A 20062-nucleotide genomic window follows, 5' to 3' on the forward strand; every position below is an offset into this window, starting at 1 on the left:
ATAAATTTATGAAGAGTGTGAAAATCTTTTAAATGGAAAAGTAGAAGAATAAAGAAAATTGAAAATGCAATAAAACCATTCAGAATTATTATATAATATAATAATATTTTATTTATAAAAAATATATTTTTTCCTTGGACTTATAAAAGCATAATCTACAATCAAGCACGTAAAAACATAAACTCTATCTTGTGCTCTAAGTTCTTTGCTTTCTGAAACTAATGATCCATCCAACTAGTGTAGGATGTCTCCAGGTCCAGGACTAAGTTGTTTAGGGCCGACAACCCTCATCATTGCATCAGCTAGAAACGCCTCAACGCACCGAAACAACTACCACCACCTGGCTCACCACGTCAACTTAATAGCTAAGCTTTTGGAGAAGCTGCGATCCTCCGACATGGTCACTTTTCCCGCCATAAAAGAACTCTTGGATGGCCTTGACCATTCCCTCAACCAAGCTCTACAGCTGGTGGAGGACAAAAGCTTCCTTTATATGCTTGCCATGGGATGGACCATCGTTCATCAGTTTCGCCAAGTCCAAGCTGAGATCGATCGATACCTTAAGCTCCTGCCTTTGATTTCACTCCTCCATCAATGCCGAATGCAAGTAAGAAACACTTACTCTATATATTCAATATTAGTTTTTTTCCATAGTTTTATTTTTTGATTTTTGAAAAAGTATGGGGAAACGCAGTTCATTTGGACGTTATTAAATAAAAAACCCCATAATATTTTTTGAAGAGTACCCCACAACAGATTTGTTAGAAAAATATCCTTAAACTGCACATGTAGGATTAACTTGCGTCCTACGAAACGCGAGGAAAGACCTCGCTTTGTACAAGGCACGAGTTATGTCCTAGAGTGCAATTTAATATTGGTATTAAATACCTCGCGTTATGCAGAACACAAGGTTCCTGAGATATTGAACCGTCCCGAGAAATTTATCACGAGTAGTATTCAATATACCTCTCGTTTTTCAAAGAGTGAGGTATTTAGTTTTCCAGCCCAAATCACGAGTGCTTATAGGCATGTTCGGGTATTTAATCTCAAATTTTTCCTAATTTATAAGATTAGAGGCATAGTTTTGGAATTTATCTTTCAGTTGAGGCAAATATTGAGACATACGAGATATTGTAAGCGGGTTAAAAATCAAGTTGAAAATGATTCTAAAGCTTGTTTTGTACAAGAAGAAAAGATACAAAATGACTTGACAGACATGTTCAGGGGTATTTTCGAGTAGTTAATGTAACACCCCAGATTTCAGGCTAGTAGTTTCGAGTTTACACGAGAGGTAAGTAGACCTCGTGAAATCCATATGTAAAATCATTGGGCTTAAATGGGTTTGGATTGGGACTAATTAGCCATAAAAGGGAATTTTTAAATATGAGACAAAATACAAAGGACTAAAAGTGTAATTATACATTTGATGGAAATAGGAGCTGATTTTGGGGGTTTTATTTGTGTCTAGACGTGGGTTTTTGATATCAAAGAGTAATCTCTTCATTTCTCTTCTTCTATCACTCTACAAGTTCCATATATTAAAGGGGAAGGTAAGATCATTGTTGTAACACTCATCTCCCGTATACCTTTCCGTATACGTGATACAGATGTTACATCACTTATACAAACAGTTCCTCATTTGTAAACCCGTAAATATTTTGTTTCTTTTAATAAAACATTTTAATTTACTAATAATAAAACATGCGTTAAATTTAAATAGACAAACAAAAAGGAATGTTAACACTTCATCATTTTACATCATGTTAAATAAAATGATTTTAAGAGTGTTTTAACTAAATTTGTTACATGCCAACTAACTACATCAAAAGTAGACATAAATGTCATATTGTTACTGACGAGGAGACACTTGTTTGGTGATGTCCGATGATCTCCTTACTCCGATAGTATCCAAACCTACGTGTGAAATCAACACACGTTAAGTAATTTCTTAGTGAGGCATACTTAATCATGATCAAACTTATAAACATAAGTATAGTATAACAATTCTAATATCGAGAAACTCTTTATAATTTATTATAAACCTTATCAATTTGCACCCTTAGTGCTAATATGATAATTTACCAACTCTCTATTCATGTTATTCATTAAGCTACACATATAGTGCCTATACGGTTATTCATCAACTCATGATGAATTTCGTGGGTTTGCACACATAGTGCCTTTATGGTTATTCATTAAGTCATGATGAATTTCGTGGATTTTCACACATAGTGCCTGTACGGTTATTCATCAACTCATGATGAATTATGTGGATTTGCACACATAGTGCATGTACGGTTATTCATCAACTCATGATGAATTCTGTGGATTTGCACACATAGTACCTGTACGGTTATTCATCAACTCATGATGAATTCTGTGGATTTGCACACATAGTGCATGTACGGTTATTCATCAACTAATGATGAATTTTGTGGATTTGCACACATAGTTCCTGTACGGTTATTCATCAACTCATGATGAATTTCATGGATTTGCACACATAGTGCCTGTAGTACACATAGTACTGATATACCATTGCAACATTTAATTTTAACAATATCTATTTATAAATGTTAATGTACATAATAAATGCACTCACCTGGCTTGTCTAGCTATCGTATCCAAAATGCAAAGCTGATTACTCAGGTACTTTTCCCTTGCCCTTCTTTTTACTTGACCCGGGAACTTGATTTCAATAAATTCAATCACCCATTAAAGACACATACAATATCAATTGTTAGTATATTTTCCTAACAATTATACTTAAATAATACTCAAGAGTACTATTATTATATTTTCTATAACAATCTCAGCCTATCTTCACATTTTTGGCTTATTAGTATCGATACCCATACCATGGTATCGATACTACTATACTATTATACTATGATACCGATACTCTATTACAGTATCGATACCATTTTTGCATTATGTAATCAATGGTATCGATACCTTCCTCACAATATCGATACCCCCTTTTGGTATTGATACTATTTGCATCAGTATTAATACTACTCGGCCGTTCTTCCCATTTTAAGCCTATAGTATCGATACTGTTCTATCAATATTGTTCTATCAGTACCATACCCGTACCCATATTTTTCCAGTTTTCAACCCGATTATTACCCAAATTGGGTCAAATTTCCTTATGTTTACACCCAACAATACTATTAAACTCTTCTTTACTTAACCATACTGATTTTCCTTCATTTAGCTTCTTAAAACATCTAACCTCTTCCAAGAACATATAAATCTAAGAATCACACCCCTTTTTCCTATCATGTTCTTAATCCCATCCAATGTTTTTAATCTCTTGTTTACATCTTTGACAAGTCAAATATACTAATAAACATTAGTAAAAACTCATATTCTAACATATCATTCAAAAACCAATTTCCTCAGATCTCCCATATTTCATCATTCTCTTAGTTTTGATCCCATTTAATACTTCCTTAAGTTTCTATCATACTTAATGCTTCAAAAACCAACCAAAAACGAAAGAATAAACCAGTAAATTGAAATCTCACCTTTAGCTATGAAGGAGAGATTTCCACGTGAAATAAGAAGAAGAAGAAAATAGTTGACGTAGCTAACTCACCTTTCCCCTTATTTCTTTACTTTAATACATTATAAAGAATTAATTTTAAATTTATTTTATTCCAAATGACCAAAATGCCCTTTTAATCATTCCTTGTTACAATTTAGTCTAAACTACTAATCCAAATCATTTCTCATCTTTTATCATTTAATCACTTTAATCATCAATTTTTAAATCTTTTTAATAAAGTCCCTAATTCGATATTTAGGGCATTACAACTCTCCCCCTTTAAGAAAATTCATCCTCGAATTCAAAGAAGTACCTAAAACGAAGCGATTTGGAAAGTGCTTTCTCATATCTTCTTCTCTTTCCCAAGTAGTTTCTTCTACCTTATGATTCTACTAAAGCACTATAACCAATGAAATCCTTTTGTTACGCTATTCCTTGGTTTCCTTAGCAAGATCCGCACTAGTTCCTCCTCATAAGTTAAATCTGGTCGGATCTCTATTTCTTTAGGAGTGATAACATGGGATGGATATGATATGTACCTCCTAAGCATCGATACATGAAAAACATTATGGATCTTGTCTATATCTGGAGGTAAAGCTAATTGATAAGCTACGGGTCAGACCTTTTTTAATATCTTAAAAGGCCCAATAAATCTTGGATTCATCTTTCCTTTTCGCCCAAAACGTAATACCTTTTTCCAAGGTGATACTTTCAAAAATATTTTGTCTCCCTCTTGAAATTCGATTTCCTTTCTTTTTAAATCAACATAAGATTTCAATCGATCAAAGGCTATCTTTAGATTATCCTGAATAATTTTTAATTTCTCCTTCATTTCTTTCATCAAATACGGGCCAACCAAATCCATATCTTTGAGTTCAAACCAATTTAATGGTGTTCGGAACTTTCTCCCATGCAAAGCTTCATACGAGGCCATCTTAATACTCGATTGGTAACTATTATTATACGTAAATTTCGATAAAGGAAAATATCTTTCCCATGATCCCGTAAACTCAATCACATATGACCTTAGCATATCCTCTAGTATCTGAATAGTTCACTCTGACTGCACATATGTCTACGAATGAAAAGCTATGCTAAAGTTCAATCGAGTACCCAATACCTCATGTAAAGACTTCCAGAATCTTAAAGTAAACCTTGGGTCTCGATCGAACACTATCGATATCGGTACTCCATGCAGTCTAACTATCTCTTTTACATATATCTATGAATACTTATTCATCAAATAATCTACTCAAACTGGAATAAAATGAGTTGTCTTAATCAATCGGTCCACAATTACCCATATCAAGTCCTTTTTACCTGGTGACAAAGGTAGCCCTGACACAAAATCCATTGTAACTCGTTCCCACTTCAACTCAGGAATGGATATTGGTTGTAGTAATCCAGAAGGAACTTAATGTTCATCTTTCACTTGCTGACATGTCAAACATTTTGCAACAAACTTCGTTACAGCTTTTTAATACCAGGCCACCAATAACGACTCTTCAAGTCCTAATACATCTTATTCCCGTCGGGGTACATCATCAAAGGGCTATAATGTTCCTCGTAAAGAATATCTTTCCTCAATTCATCATCATCGGGAATGCAAAGTCTCCCATGGTAATATAAATATCCATTATCTTTCATTTCAAAATCTTTGGCCTCTTCTTTTCTGACTTTCACCAATCTCATTAAGCATTTCTCATCTCGACCTTGTAGCTCTTTTACCCGATCCAAAAGCATCAGCTTTATCTTTAATTCAACAATCAAAGCACCATCATCATTTAAAGATACATGTGCATCTAAAGCCCTTAAAGCAGTAAAAGTTTTTCGAATGAGAGCATCGACTACCATATTAGCCTTTCCCAGATAATAGTCAATAACTAAATCATAATATTTTAAGAGCTTAATCCATTTTCTCTGTCTCAAATTCATCTCTTTCCGAGTCAACAAGTACTTTAAACTCTTGTGATTCCTATAAACATGGCAACGCTCACCGTACAGATAATGATGCCAAATTTTCAATGCAAACACTACTGCTGCCAATTCTAAATCATGCGTCGGATAATTCCTCTCATGATTCTTCAATTGTCTTGAGGCATAGGCCACAACTTTCCCTTCTTACATCAGCACACATCCCAGCCCATTATGGGATGCATCACTGTAAACGACATAATCTTTACCCGACTCAGGTTGCACGAGTACTGGGGCCTCGATTACTATTCTCTTTAGTAGTTCAAAACTTTCTTGGCATTCTCCCGTCCACAAAATAGAAAAATCTTTTCATAACAACTTAGTTAGAAGCAAAGCTAACATTGAAAAATTCTTCACAAATCGTCTATAATAACCAACAAGCCCCAAGAAACTCTGATCTTCCGTAATATTCTTTGGGGGTTGCCAATCTACTATGGCTTGAATCTTTTTAGGATGCACTCTTATGCCTTCTGTAGAGACTATATGACCAAGTAAAGCAATCTCTACCAACCAAAACTCGCATTTAGACAATTTTGCATACAACTTCTTGTCACGCAGTGTCTGTAGAGCCACTCGAAAATGAGCATCATGTTCCTCTCTTGACTTGGAGTATACTAATATATCATATATAAATACCACCACGATTTGATCCAAGTAAAGCTGGAATACTTTGTTCATCAAGTCCATGAATTTTGTAGGAGCATTAGTTAATCCAAACGACATTACCACAAACTCATAATGTTCGTAATGAGTCTGAAAAGCCATCTTGGAAATGTCCTCATTTTCGATCTTTAACTGATGGCACCCCGACCTCATATCTATCTTGGAGAACACTGCTGCACATTTCAATTGATGAAACATGTCATCAATCCTCAGAAGAGGATACTTATTCTTTATCGTTACTTTATTTAATTGAAGATAGTCAATACATAACCGTATAGACCCGTCTTTCTTTTTCACAAATAATACAGGTGCTCCCTATGGAGAAACACTGGGTATGATAAGTCCTTTATCAAGTAGCTCTTGCAACTGTGCTTTTAATTCCCTTAACTCCGTTGGATCCATTCGATACAGAGCCATAGAAATAGGTTCGGTACCAAAATAAACCTCAATTCTTAATTCTACTTCACGATCTGGAGGTAAACCTGGTAACTTTTCCGGAAAGACCTCTGGAAATTCCTTAACTGTGGGAATATCGTGTAACCTCATTTTCAACACTCTAGTATGTATCACATTAGCTAGAAAAGCTAGGCATCCTTTTGACATTATTTTCTTTGCTATCATGGTTGATTTCACATTAGAGGGTGATTTCACTTTTTCACCCATCACTACAATTTCAGAGCCTTCTGCATCTATTAAGAATAATCACTTTCTATGATAATCCACCCATCCATGATGTTGAGACAACCAATCCATGCCCAAAATGATTTCAAACTTGTCAAAAGACAACTCCATCAAGTTGGTCGAAAACACAACCCCTTGAATCTTAATTGGACATTTCTGGCACACCCGTGTTACCCTTGCACTATGACCTATAGGGTTTACCACTACCATTTCACTAAAAATTGGTTCTAAAGGAATTCCTCTATTTCTAACCAACTTTGTACAAATATAAGAGTGCGTAGAACCGGGATCAACTAGAACAAATACAAACTCATCAAAAAGGTGAAAATACCTGTTATGATATTCGAATCATCCTGATCCTCACTGGTCTTTATATTATAAACTCAGGCCACTCCCCAAGTCTTTTGTCTCTTTCTAGTCTCGTAGTAACTACCTGATCTTCCTCTACTTCTACTTGGTGCTGCTAATGATCTTTTAGTTTGTGTTGATCTATCCCTGAACTTCTGCTGACAGTTACAAGCATAGTGACCCATTTCCCCACAAACAAAACAAGCACCAAAAAGCACTCTACATGTTCCCCGGTGAAATCTACTACGTATCTGACATTGATTACTTTTTTCTTCAACAGCTCTACCCGAGCTAACAGTAACAGATTGGGATTGTTTAGTCTTCTGTTAAGCTGCAACAGAATCAACTCTATATGTATATTGGGAGCCTGAGCCCTTGTCTCTCTTAGCATGGTGTGAAGATGAAGACATTCCAATCTTTTTACCCATATGCATACTCTGCTCCGCTGCTAGAGTTTCTTCATGAGCTCTTTTAATAGCCTTAGCTTTGTTAATAACTTCTTGCAGACTAGGCAAGTTTAAGGCTAACATCATCTCTTTCAACTTAGGCCTCAGACCCTCAATAAACCAATCTCTACGAGCTTTATCATTATGAACCACCTTGGTAGTATAACAACTAAGCTTATTATATTCGACCTCATACTCATTCACCGCTCGATTGCCTTGTTTCAAGTTAAGAAACTTCAATAGCATTGACCTCATAAACTGCTCCCCGATATACTTATTCTTGAACTCATCTTAAAAGAATTTCCAGTTTACTTGTTCGGGTGATACATACATCGTCGTATTTGTCCACCACACCTGAGTTGATCCTTGGACTAACGATACAACTCCATCCAGTATTTCATGATCGGAGCACTGTAGACTTTCCAATATCATCATAACATAATTCAACCATAAATCCACATCACCTTCTTCTCCCCTAAACTCAAGAGCTCCCAAACTTCTTAACTCCTTAGGGATTAACATTCGCTATACTGGAGGAGTAGGGGGAAGCGGAGTTGGTTGAAACCTTGTTAGAATAGCATCAAGAGCTTGCATAAAAGCTCCAAACTCTAGAACATGCATACCCTGAGGTGCCGGTGCACTAGCGTTCTCAAACGAAATCATATATTTTCAATTCTCCTCATAACTCACTACACGATCCATCTCTACTCTCTCTTTCAGCCTCTCTTCTAGAATTCATAGAATCCTACATCTAGTATCACATACATAAAGATAATACTTAAGTTAGTAAGGAGAGACATCTATCATATTTTTCCTATACCATATCAGTAACCTTGAGATCTTAGTGGCATATAACCTCTTTTTAAATCAAAATACACTAGATTTTGATAGAGAATCGACTAAACATGTAGCTCTGATACCAATAAATGTAACATCTATCTCCCATATACCTTTCCGTATACGAGATACATATGTCACATCACTTATACAAACAATTCCTCATTTGTAAACCTGTAAAAAATTTGTTTCATTTTATAAAACATTTTAATTTGCTTATAATAAAATATGAGTTAAATTTAAATAGACAAACAAAAAGGAATGTTCACACTTCATCATTTTACATCAGGATAAATAAAATGCTTTTTAGAGCGCTTTTAAATCTGTTACATGCAAACTAACTACATCAAAAGTAGACATAAATGTCATACTGTTACTGACGAGGAGACACTTGTTTGGTGATGTCTAATGATCTCCTTACTCTGATGGTATCCAAACCTACGTGTGAAATCAACACACATAGGCATACTTAATCATAAGCAAACTTATAAACATAAGTATAGTATAACAATTCTAATATCGAGCAACTCTTTATAATTTATTATAATCCTTATCAATTTGCACCCTTAGTGCTAATATGGTAATTTACTAACTCTCTATTCATGTTCATTCATTAATCCCATCCAATGCTATCTGTAATCAATGGTATCGATACCTTCCTCACAGTATCGATACCCCCTTTCGGTATTTATACAACTTGAATCACTACCGATACAACTCAGTTGTTCTTTACATTTTAAGCCTATAGTATCGGTATTGTTAAATCAATACTGATACCCGTACCTAGATTTTCCAGTTTTCAACCCGATTATTTCCTAAATTGGGTCAAATTTCCTTATGTTTACACCCAATAATACTATTAAACTCTTCTTTACTTAACCATATTGACTTTCCTTGATTTAGCTTATTAAAACATCTAACCTCTTCCAAGAACATGTAAATCTAAGAATCATACCCCTTTTTCCTATCATGTTCTTAATCCCATCCAATGCTTATAATCTCTTATTTACATCTTTGAAAAGTCAAATATACTAATAAACATCAGTAAAAACTCATATTCTAACATATCATTCAAAACCCCATTTCCTTAGATCTCCCATATTTCATCATTCTCTTAGTTTTGATCACATTTAATCATTCTTTAAGTTTTATCATATTTAATGCTTCAAAAACCAACCAAAAACGAAATAATAAATGATGTAAGGTACTTCTACCTTAAATTTATTGTGATCTAGGAAGGAAGCAAAACAATATGTATAAGTGAACGGCTCGAAGAGATGGTTTGGTAGTTGATGTAAAGGTGAAATAGAGGGCTATTTATGTTATGATAAATGGTAGCGGAAGTAGGTTATATGGATATGGTATGGGTGATGAAACAAAGGTTGGTTGGTGAGTATAGTATCTTAGAAAGACCAATAAAGAACCAATACTATAATGAGTAAAGACCAAGCCTTACAAATCTTTATAAGGGGTGGTAACAAAGGACTTGAAACCATAATCTATAAGGAGATAGGAACCAAAGTATCAATGAATAGGGGTTGATGTCATAAGTGATTAACTTACTTGATAAGTCAATAAAAGTCACAAGGACTTGAGAAAAGAGAACAATCTCACTTATATTAAATGAAAGGTGTGTCTACAAATGAGTAAGACTAGCCTATTTATAGATTTTGAAGGGACATGGCCGAATGGTTACATGGTGGTTCGACCAGCCCTTGTATCCCTCTAAAATGACATAATTAAATAAATAAATAACATGAAAACATGGTGTTGATTTAGCTAAATGGAGGGGGCATATCTCATGGAGAAATAGTGCTTGAGTCCTTTCAAGTTGGCACCAATTTGGAGGAGAAAAGATGTTTGGTTGAATGGTTTTGTAGCAATTCATCTTGGCGTCTAAAATGGGGCACACACATAACACATGGCTTGGTTGGTCACAAGACGTGCACATGGTGCTCTAGGAGGCTTGTGGTGTAGCCTTATAGATAGGATGAAAACCAAGCATGTGCAGCAGCCTTGGGCGTGAGTTGAGCTATCTTCAAGATTGTATGTGTCTAGCTAGCTAGCAATGCAAGGGCTGGTGGTGTAGGATCTTATTAGCCATGATCTCTCAAGCTTCCTAGCAGCATATTCAACTATGTTCAACTGCATTTGATGTCACTTTCAACAACTTGTCTTCGAATAGTCCAACTAATTGAGATTAGCTAGCCTTGAGCTCCTCCAACAGAGTTGAGCTTCCCATTATGTTCCACGAGCTGCCATGATGTTTGTGAGCTAATTATGAGCTGCATATGGATCCCAAATACTCCAACAAGCTACCCCAATGTGTGTCATGCTCCTATTTACCTACATGTGCAAAGAAAACAAGGTAAATCAAAGGCATTGAGCTTGTATGATCCAATTACCTTATTGTCGTGCATGATTATAACCTTGTGAGCTATGTATGCATGACATGAGCTAAGTATATCATTATATAACATATGTAAGCTAATGTATAAGACCTAGGAGCTAAAATGAATGTTCATGAGCTAACAAATTAATGATTAAGCATGCTAACAATTCCTGAATGTAATGAATCATGCTTAAATGAATGCAAGACTATTCTAACATACTTAACATACTTAAAAAATATAACAATGTACATCAATTATAAAGATGTGTATAGGCTAAGTTATTCTTCAAATCACATAACTAATAACCTTAGCATGATATGTATGATTATGGCATAGATGATCATAATAATATAAAGTAAGTAAAATATTAAGATGTTCAAGAATGCCCCTTTGCATGTATTGAAAACGTGCATGCATCATCCCCCTTCTTTAGGATGATTTGTCCTCAAATTGAAGCCCTTGAAGTGTTTATCATTATGTTCTTGCATAGCTTTACGTCCTTTTCGTAAAAGAAAGTATCATTTGAACGAATGTATTCTTCCAATAGGTACTCTTTCACAAGATCTCCTTTTAGGCCTTTCTTTGGAATATAAATTACCAACAGGTACCTTTTTGGATTGATCTTCTTATAAGGATATCCTTTTTGAAGTGACATTTCATTTGGCTTGTCCTGAAAAGTGAAGAGACATGATGTTTCAAATAAAGGGGTACTTACCTTTTGAAGACATGAGTCATAACTCTTGATGAAGAGTTGTGACTTTGAATCCCAACCATCACCATTATTCATAGGAGTCACTCCAATTTCCAGCAATGAACCATCATGCTTCTTCATGAAGAAATTTGGTTTCATGTTTCGTCCATCTTCATTCTTAATTGGTAGTTTGTCTTTTCACAAGGCTTGGACATTCTTTCGCATATGCATTTGATTTTGTTGGACTTCTTTAAGCGTCAAAGGCACCAAAATTACCTTTCTTGTCACAAAGTAGAATTACCTTCCTTCATGCTTAAAGGAGTATTGGTTGTGATAACAATTCTGAATGGCCCTTTTTCTTACTGCCATGGGCTCCAAGTAGAATGTGACTAGCATGCATAGGGACAATGTCACAAAGTACCTCATCCTTGTACCTACCAACTGAAAAAGGAATTAGAACCTGTTTAGTAACGTTTAGCTCACCTCCTTCATTGAGCCATTGGAGTTTATATGGTGTTGGATGCTTTAAGGTTGTCAAACTGAGTTTTTCCACCATAATAGTGTTGGCTACGTTTGTGAAACTCCCTCCATCAATAATCATTGTACAAACTTTGTCCTTGACATGGCACCTTGTATGAAAAATTTTGTTTCTTTGCAGATCCTCCTTAATTGGCTGTGATTGGAGGCACCTCTTCGAAACAAGCATTTCTCCATAATCAACAGTTTCCCTTGGTTCTTCTTCATGGATTATTTCAAGTTCCTCATCATGGACAGGTTCTTCAGAATCTGAGACAACATCTTCATTATCTTGTAAGATCATATTATTTTGGTTGGGACATTGGCTTGCAACATGTCCTTTTCCAAAACACTTAAAACACTTGATGTCTCTGGACCTCTCAAAAGTGTTCGTTTACCTTTCTTTACCCTTGCTGAATTCACCCACTTTTATGGTTTTGGATACTTCAACATTATCCTTTGCTTGGATTATGGTTGGCTTCCAGAAAATATTAGGCTTTTATTTCCATTTGGTGGTCAAATTTGGGCTACTCCAGTTGAAAACCTTTCTTTTAATTTGTCGTTCGATTTTCATGGCCATATGTACCATATCCTCAATCTCTACATAATGCTGCAGTTCAATAAGGTTAGCAATTTCAGGATTTAAGCCAGATAAAAACCTTGCCATGGTTGCTTCCCTATCTTCATCAACATTGGCTTGAATCATGGCTATCTCTATTTCCTTGAAATAATATTCAACGCTCTAGTTTCCTTGTTTAATATTTTGAAGCTTATGATAAAGATCTCAGTGATAGGAGTAAGCACGAACCATTTCCTCATAATGGCCTTCATTTCTTCCCAAGTATTGATTGGGCTTTCACCATTTTTTCTTCTTGAACTTACTAATTGGTCCTACCAAACGAGGGCATAGTCCACAAACTCCATAGTAGCAAGCCTTACTTTCTTTTGCTTTGTGTAGTTTTGGCATTAAAAAATATGCTCAATTTTGATTACCCAGTCAAAATAGGCTTCAGGATCAGTTCGTTCTTGAAATAGAGGAATTGTAACCTTGACGTTGCTGAAATTATCATTTTGGTACCTTTTCCCCTGGTTTTCTATTGATATCTCTTCTTGTTCCTTGGGTTATTTTCTCTACTTCAGCATCCTCCTCAAATTATTCTTCCATTCTAGGGTGAATTATCCTTCGGTTGCCCAAAGATGCTTCAACTTGATCCATCCTTTCATGTAAGGGCTCCAACTCAAGTTTCAACAATCTTGTCATCTCATGCATAATTGCTTGAGATTGCAAGTTAGGGGCTTCTCTTTCAGGTGTTCGTCCAGGACTCCGAAACAAGATTAGTGAAATAAAAAAAAAGAAAATGTGTAAAAGACCTTACCAAATAATGCTCTCACAAAGCCTCACGAGTTCACTCCAAGGAAACTTGAATGTCACTCAATCCGCTCATGTTTGCACTATAGGACTTCAAGGCTTTTTCTAGTCCTCTTCTAGTCTCCCACGCTCAAGCCTTTTTCCTCTCAATATCTTTGTCTCGAGTTCTAAGTAACTTTACTCAAAACTATACCAAGTAAAGTTTACTTGTTATGTGTCGGCTACAAAAAGGTTAGTAGGAATGGAAGCAAAATATAATGAAAATAGTGGCTTAGAAATAAGAAAGAAGAGAATAAAGGGGTTACTTACAAAAAGTCACTTCACAACCTTTCTATCACCACAATCAATTTTAGATGCTTACTTGAAATTGCTTGGTGATGAGACTTGTTGTTGTGTGCTTTCAACTTTCTTTATAATTTTATTTTATTTTGTTCTTTTGAGTGCATGTAATTTCTTTGCTGATTTTTGATTCTTTCACTTTCACTTCACTTGAACTTATTTTTTGTATTTTTGTTGTTGTTGTTGCATATTGCTTCTTCCACCAAAGCTCTGAATACCGCTTGATGTAAGTTACTTCTACCTTAAATTGATTGTGGTTCTAAGAAGGAAGAAAAACAACCTGTATAAGTGAATGACTCAAAGAGATGGTTTGGTAGTTGATGTAAAGGTGAAATGGAGGGTTATTTATGTTATAAGAAATGGTAGCAAAAGTATGTTGATATGGATATGGTATGGGAGATGAAACAAATGATGGTTGGTGAGGAAAATATCTTAGAAAGACCAAGGAAGAACCATTACTACAATGAGTAAAGACCCAACCTTACAAATCTTTCTAAGGGGTGGTAACAAAAGACTTGGATCCACTATATATAAGGAGATATGAACCACAAGTATCAATGAATAGGGGTTGATGCCACAAGTAATTAACTTACTTAATAAGTCGATAAAAGTCACAAGGACTTGAGAAAAGAGAATAATCTCACTTGTATTAAATGAAAGGTATATCTACAAATAAGTAGGACTAGTCTATTTATAGATTTTGAAGGGACATGGCCGAATGGTTACATGGTGGTTTGGCCAGCCCTTGTGTCCCTCTAAAATGACATAATTCATTAAATAAATAACATGAAAACATAGGTACTAATTCGGCTGAATGGATGGGGCATATCTCATGGTCGAATAGTGCTTGAGACCTTTCAAGTTGGCGCCAATTTGGAAGAGAAAGGATGCTTGGCCGAATGGTTATGTAGTAATTCATCTTGGTGCCTAAAATGGGGCACACACATAGAACATGGCTTGGCTGGTCACAAGGAGTGCACATGGTTCTCTAGGAGGCTTGTGGTGTAGCCTTATGTATAGGATGAAGACCAAGCATGTGCATTAGCCTTGGGCTTGAGTTGAGCCATCTTCAAGCTTGTGTGTGTCTATCTAGTTAGCAATGCAAGGGCTGGTGGTGAAGGATCTTCTTAGCCGTGATATCTCAAGCTTCCTAGTAGCACATTTAGCTATGTTCAACTACATTTGATGTCACTTTTAGCAACTTGTCTTCAAATAGTCCAACTATCTTAGATTAGCTAGCCTTGAGCTCCTCCAGCTGAGTTGAGCTTCCCATTGTGTTCCAAGAGCTGCTCTGTTATTTGTGAGCTGCATATGGATCCCAAATAGTCCAAGCTGCCCAATGTGTGCCATGCTCCTATGTACCTACATTTGCAAAGAAAACAAGGTAAATCAAAGGCATTGAGCTTGTATGATCCAATTACCTTATTGCCGAGCATGATTATGACCTCGTGAGCTATGTATGCATGGAATGAGCTAAGTATATCATTATATAACATATGTAAGCTAATGTATAAGACCTATGAGCTAAAATGAATGCATATGAGCTAACAAATGAATGATTAAGCATGCTGCCATTTCATGAATGTAATGAATCATGCTTAAATGAATGCAAGACTATTCTAACATGCTTAACATACTTAAAAATATAACAATGTGCATCAATTATAAATATGTGTATAGGCTAAGTTATTCTTCAAATCACATAACTAATAATCTTAGCATGGTATGTATGATTATGGCATAGATGATCATAATAATATAAAGTAAGTAAAATATTAACATGTTCAAGAATACTCCCTTTGCATGTGTTGAAAATGTTCTTGCATCAATAAACCAGCAAATTGAAATCTCACCTTTAGCTATGGAGGAGATCTTTCCACGTGAAAGAAGAAGAAGAAAATAGTTGACCTAGCTAACTCACGTTTCCTCTTATTTCTTTACTTTAATACATTATAAATAATGAATTTTAAATTCATTTTATTCCAAATGACCAAAATACCATTTTAATTATCCCTTGTTACAATTTAGTCTAAACTACTAATCCAAATCATTTCTCATCTTTTATCATTTAATCACTTTAATCCTCAATTTTTAAATCTTTTTAATAAAGTCCCTAATTCGATATTTAGGGCATTACAATTGTTCTTCACTTCTTTATATTTAAAATTCATTCTCAATCCTTCCTATAATATTCTTGGTGTTAAGGGATTCTTGGGTTTTCTTGTTTGGCTAGAGAAAGAGTGAAATATCATCCAAATTCAAAACGAAAAGCGTTTTCTAGCTAAATGAGGGTCATTTTGGGATTCAATCATCAAGGTAGTGTATTTCTAATTTTGGAGTATTAAGTTTTCATAAATTTAGAGATTTTGCTAAGATTTGTTGATTTGAGCATTTTATGGTTTACCTTTGATTTCTTAAGAAAATCACGTTATAGGTGTTAATAATGTGTTTTTATGATGCCTTAAGACCCTTAACAACTTATTAAAGCTTCATAATAAGTTTAGAAACCAAACCAAGTCTTTTGTGATAATTTTTGAGTGATTTTTAGCCTAATTAAAGTATTTTAGGGTTTGAGTATCGATATTAAGATAAACAATATCGATACTGGTTGAATTGAGACTAAAATTAGAGATTTCAGAAGGAAGTATCGATACTTCCCCTGTAGTATTGATACTCATGATGACAATATCATATTGAGGCCTATTTTTCGCAACAGAATCCATTTTTGGTACCAATACTCATAGGAGCATTGATAATTGACCCTAGGGTATCGATACTGAGTATCGATACTACTCACTTTGGACAGTTATATTTATCCCGTTTAAGGTCCGTAAGAGCTAAGTATGATCCATAATAGTAAGACTTTGTCCGTGAGGGACATAAATGACCAAGCATACCTAGAAACACTCATAGGATTAGGTTACATCAAATGTAACCATATTAAGAGTAATACACCAAAGTATCTTCAATCGATGACGTATACAAATATTTGGGATTGAGGATCGTTATATGAGATATCCGATAAATGGTACGATGAATATGTCAGATTTATAGGTAGAGAAAGCATGAGCTTCGAGAGTGTCAATGAACCCAAGAAGAGTAAGTCATCCTTTTCAGTTCAAGAGATTCTGAAGGGAAGTATGATAAGATTGAATTGGGTGTCACTACTCAGAATTAAACCCGAGCCAGATATTGGGCTATCCAGTTCCACAATTAATAAATAAGCCTTCACTTAACGTTCTAGATGAGAGAATGAACGAGATATCATCTAGTGAAAGGGTGACTTTACTTCAGTGAGTCCATCTATATTAAGGTATAACTAGGTTACCTTAGTTGCCCTAGTAGGGAATTGTTAGTGCGCGAGGTACTTTAGGGGCTAACTAGAGTACGAGGCCCGAACACTCGCAAAGAGTGGGTTAGCGATGTCAGTGTTACGTGGCTTGTGGGCTTTAGATATGAATGGGTAGTTAAGTTAGTTCAGTACATTCAGGTAAGCTTTTGATGCACGTAAAATTTTTGTTCTTACCCCTAGGTTATTCCGTATTCAATGTAGGTTAGGGGTGTTGTTCCGAGATGCACGTAAATTTCCTCTGACCACACCACCAGACCTACCTCGTGTCTGTTTGTTTAAGTCATGCATGTATAGTCCCATCAGTCTAACACATCAGATATGTTAAAGCTTGGCTTGAAGGGTATGTGAGACCGAACTAATATTTCAGTTAAGCGGGAATTGTACCGATGCTATGTGACATCAAGTTCCCCTCAATGATCTACCTGATGGCTATGTGAGGACCAGAAGATCATTTAGTATGTTTTGTGGGAATTGTACTGATGCTATGTGACAGCAGGTTCCCTCAGTAACTAGTTTCTAATGGCTATGCGAAACTATATACTAGTCAGGTCTACGTTCAGATAATACACATGAGTATCAGTGTCACATTTAGATAATGTGTATCAGTACAATTATTAAGGTTAGAGACCCTTTAGAGGAGTACTCATGGAGAGGCCCTTAGCAGAGGATTAAGGGAAACGTGAGACCCCTACTTTAGTGATAGAGCAGTAAAGCCTTATGTAGGTAGGACTTGATCTAGGTCACGCATGTTCCTAATGCTTAGTACCATTTCTTCAATATACTTATGTTATAAAATCCTTATGTTTCTCTAGATTAGTGATAATACTACTGCGTTTTATAAGCTTAGCCATATGATGTTTTCTGTTGTAAATCAATAGCTTGAGCTGTTCATGGACCACCATTGCAGCAGGACTTCTAATATCTCCGATAGAGTACTGTACTATAGCTTTAGTGTGCATGTGTATTCATAGAACCTTACTCATGTGTTCAATTTATTAAACTCGGTGTGTGTAAGATTTTGCTTTTAAATTATGTATCACGGAGCTCTGGTTTTGTATAATATTTTATATAAGTTATTTATGTTTTATTTATGATACTATTCAATTTGTTTAAAAGGAAAATGAATAGGTTTTAAAAATCAGGGGTTACCTTGGCAGCCCAGTGTGACATTTTAGGCCTAATCGGGTTTAGGGTGTTATATTTAGTGGTATCAGAGTGTCAGGTTGAGTCGGTCCTAGGATCTAGTGGTAAGGTGTCAGTGAAAACATGCCCCTATGTACTTAAAGTAATTGTTTAAGTATGGAATCTTGATGGTGCTCTCTTTCTAAATCTATGTTATAGAAATTTGTAATGGCCGATAGTTCTGAGTATGGCCTCGATGATAGGATGGATATCCAAGCCTCTTCTCCAGATAGTATCATCGAGGAGTTCTTTCCTAGGGCAGAGGACCATGGGGGTCCCATTAGGCGCAATAGTCATAGAGGCTACATTCTTTAGAGGTTTGACCTCCACACTTAGGGTGATAGTGTATGCCATTCCTAGAGCCCAAATTGTGTAGTCGGTCACATAAAGTACGTCATTGTTGATAGAGTCCTCAGTAGAGAAACTGAGGAGGTATAAGATATTCGACTTCTATGGTTTATGCTATGATGTTCAAATTTTGATCGATCAGTAGTTGAGGTAGACCATGAGGACTTTGAGGCAGCTTCGCCTTTCCCAGAGGGTAAGTTAGAGTGCGTCACCACTTAGCTCAAGGGTGATACTATTGATTGGTGAGAGGCTGTATAGATGGCTTTACAGCCAGAGGTGCCTACATGGGATCAATTTATAGATGCGTTCAAAGGCAAGTAAATCCGTGAGGCACAATAGACGGGTTGAGGATGTAGTTCTCTCATCAAGTTTAGGGAGACTGCTTAGTATATGAGTAACAGAGAGATTTCCTCCGATTGAGCCATTGTACTCTAGAGTTAGCTGGGACTGAGTCCTTGAGGTACAAGAGGTTCCTTGAGGGACTGCATCTCGATATCCATGAACAGTTGGTAGTAGAACTTCCTAGAGTGTTTTCAAAGTTAACACAACAGGCTAAGGCCATGGAGAGGGTACATATTATGAGGAAGAGTTTGTTAGGTGAATCAGGTAGCCAAAGTATGAGGACTTGTGTACCAGTAAACCATATTAGTCAACAATAGAAAGGACCAAAGGCCCATGAGGGCAGAGAAGAGTGGCATCATCTTTGTCACTCTAGTCATGTCAAAGTTCAGGCATAGGTCATAGGAGACCACCAGCTTCACCATCTGTGGCGAGCTTTGAAGCCCTCTGATATAGTTCCGATGTATCCAGAGTGTGAGTATTGTGGCAAAAATCATCAAGAAAGATGCTTTAAGCTTTCTAGAAAGTTATATAGATGTAGATCCTTGGTGCATATAGTGAGGGATTGCCCTAGTTCGGATGGCGTTGGTTCTATACTCAGACAAGAGTGTAGAGGAGCGAATTGACCTGTTCTCGATTTGATGGTGTGTGATCCTATTTATCAGATCGTAGAGAGACCGGGTCAGGATGTTGATGATGCATATGAGATGTCAGGTATGTTTTTAGACATCTCATCTTTTTCATGTTGCTTCAGTAGGCATGATTGCATACATTCCTTGTGATCTCTAGTGAGCTAGGTAAGAGAAGTATTCGTGTAGATGGTCTTTGTGTGAAGATCCAAGTATCGAGTTGGTGTACCTTAGCAGAATAGACAAATTTTATCTTAGAGATTCATTGAGAGTTGAGGGTCTGGAGGTTTGTGAATAGATGGTTGTGTCCCTTGTTGAGTCGAGGGTTAACTCTAAGAAAATGTTAAACTACAGAGTCTTTCACCCTTGTGTATGTTTTCTTGAGGATACATTCATGTGAGTTAT

The 20062-nt window shown here is 35.9% G+C and overlaps 1 pseudogene; it reads left to right on the top strand.

Moving 5' to 3' along the window:
• Positions 1 to 244: 244 nt before the first annotated feature.
• Positions 245 to 20062, top strand: part of LOC120207279 — a 39102-nt pseudogene continuing 19284 nt past the window's right edge.

Source organism: Hibiscus syriacus, unplaced genomic scaffold (assembly GCF_006381635.1).
Source record: "Hibiscus syriacus cultivar Baekdansim isolate YM2019G1 unplaced genomic scaffold, ASM638163v2 tig00014444_pilon, whole genome shotgun sequence".
Lineage (NCBI taxonomy): Eukaryota > Viridiplantae > Streptophyta > Magnoliopsida > Malvales > Malvaceae > Hibiscus > Hibiscus syriacus.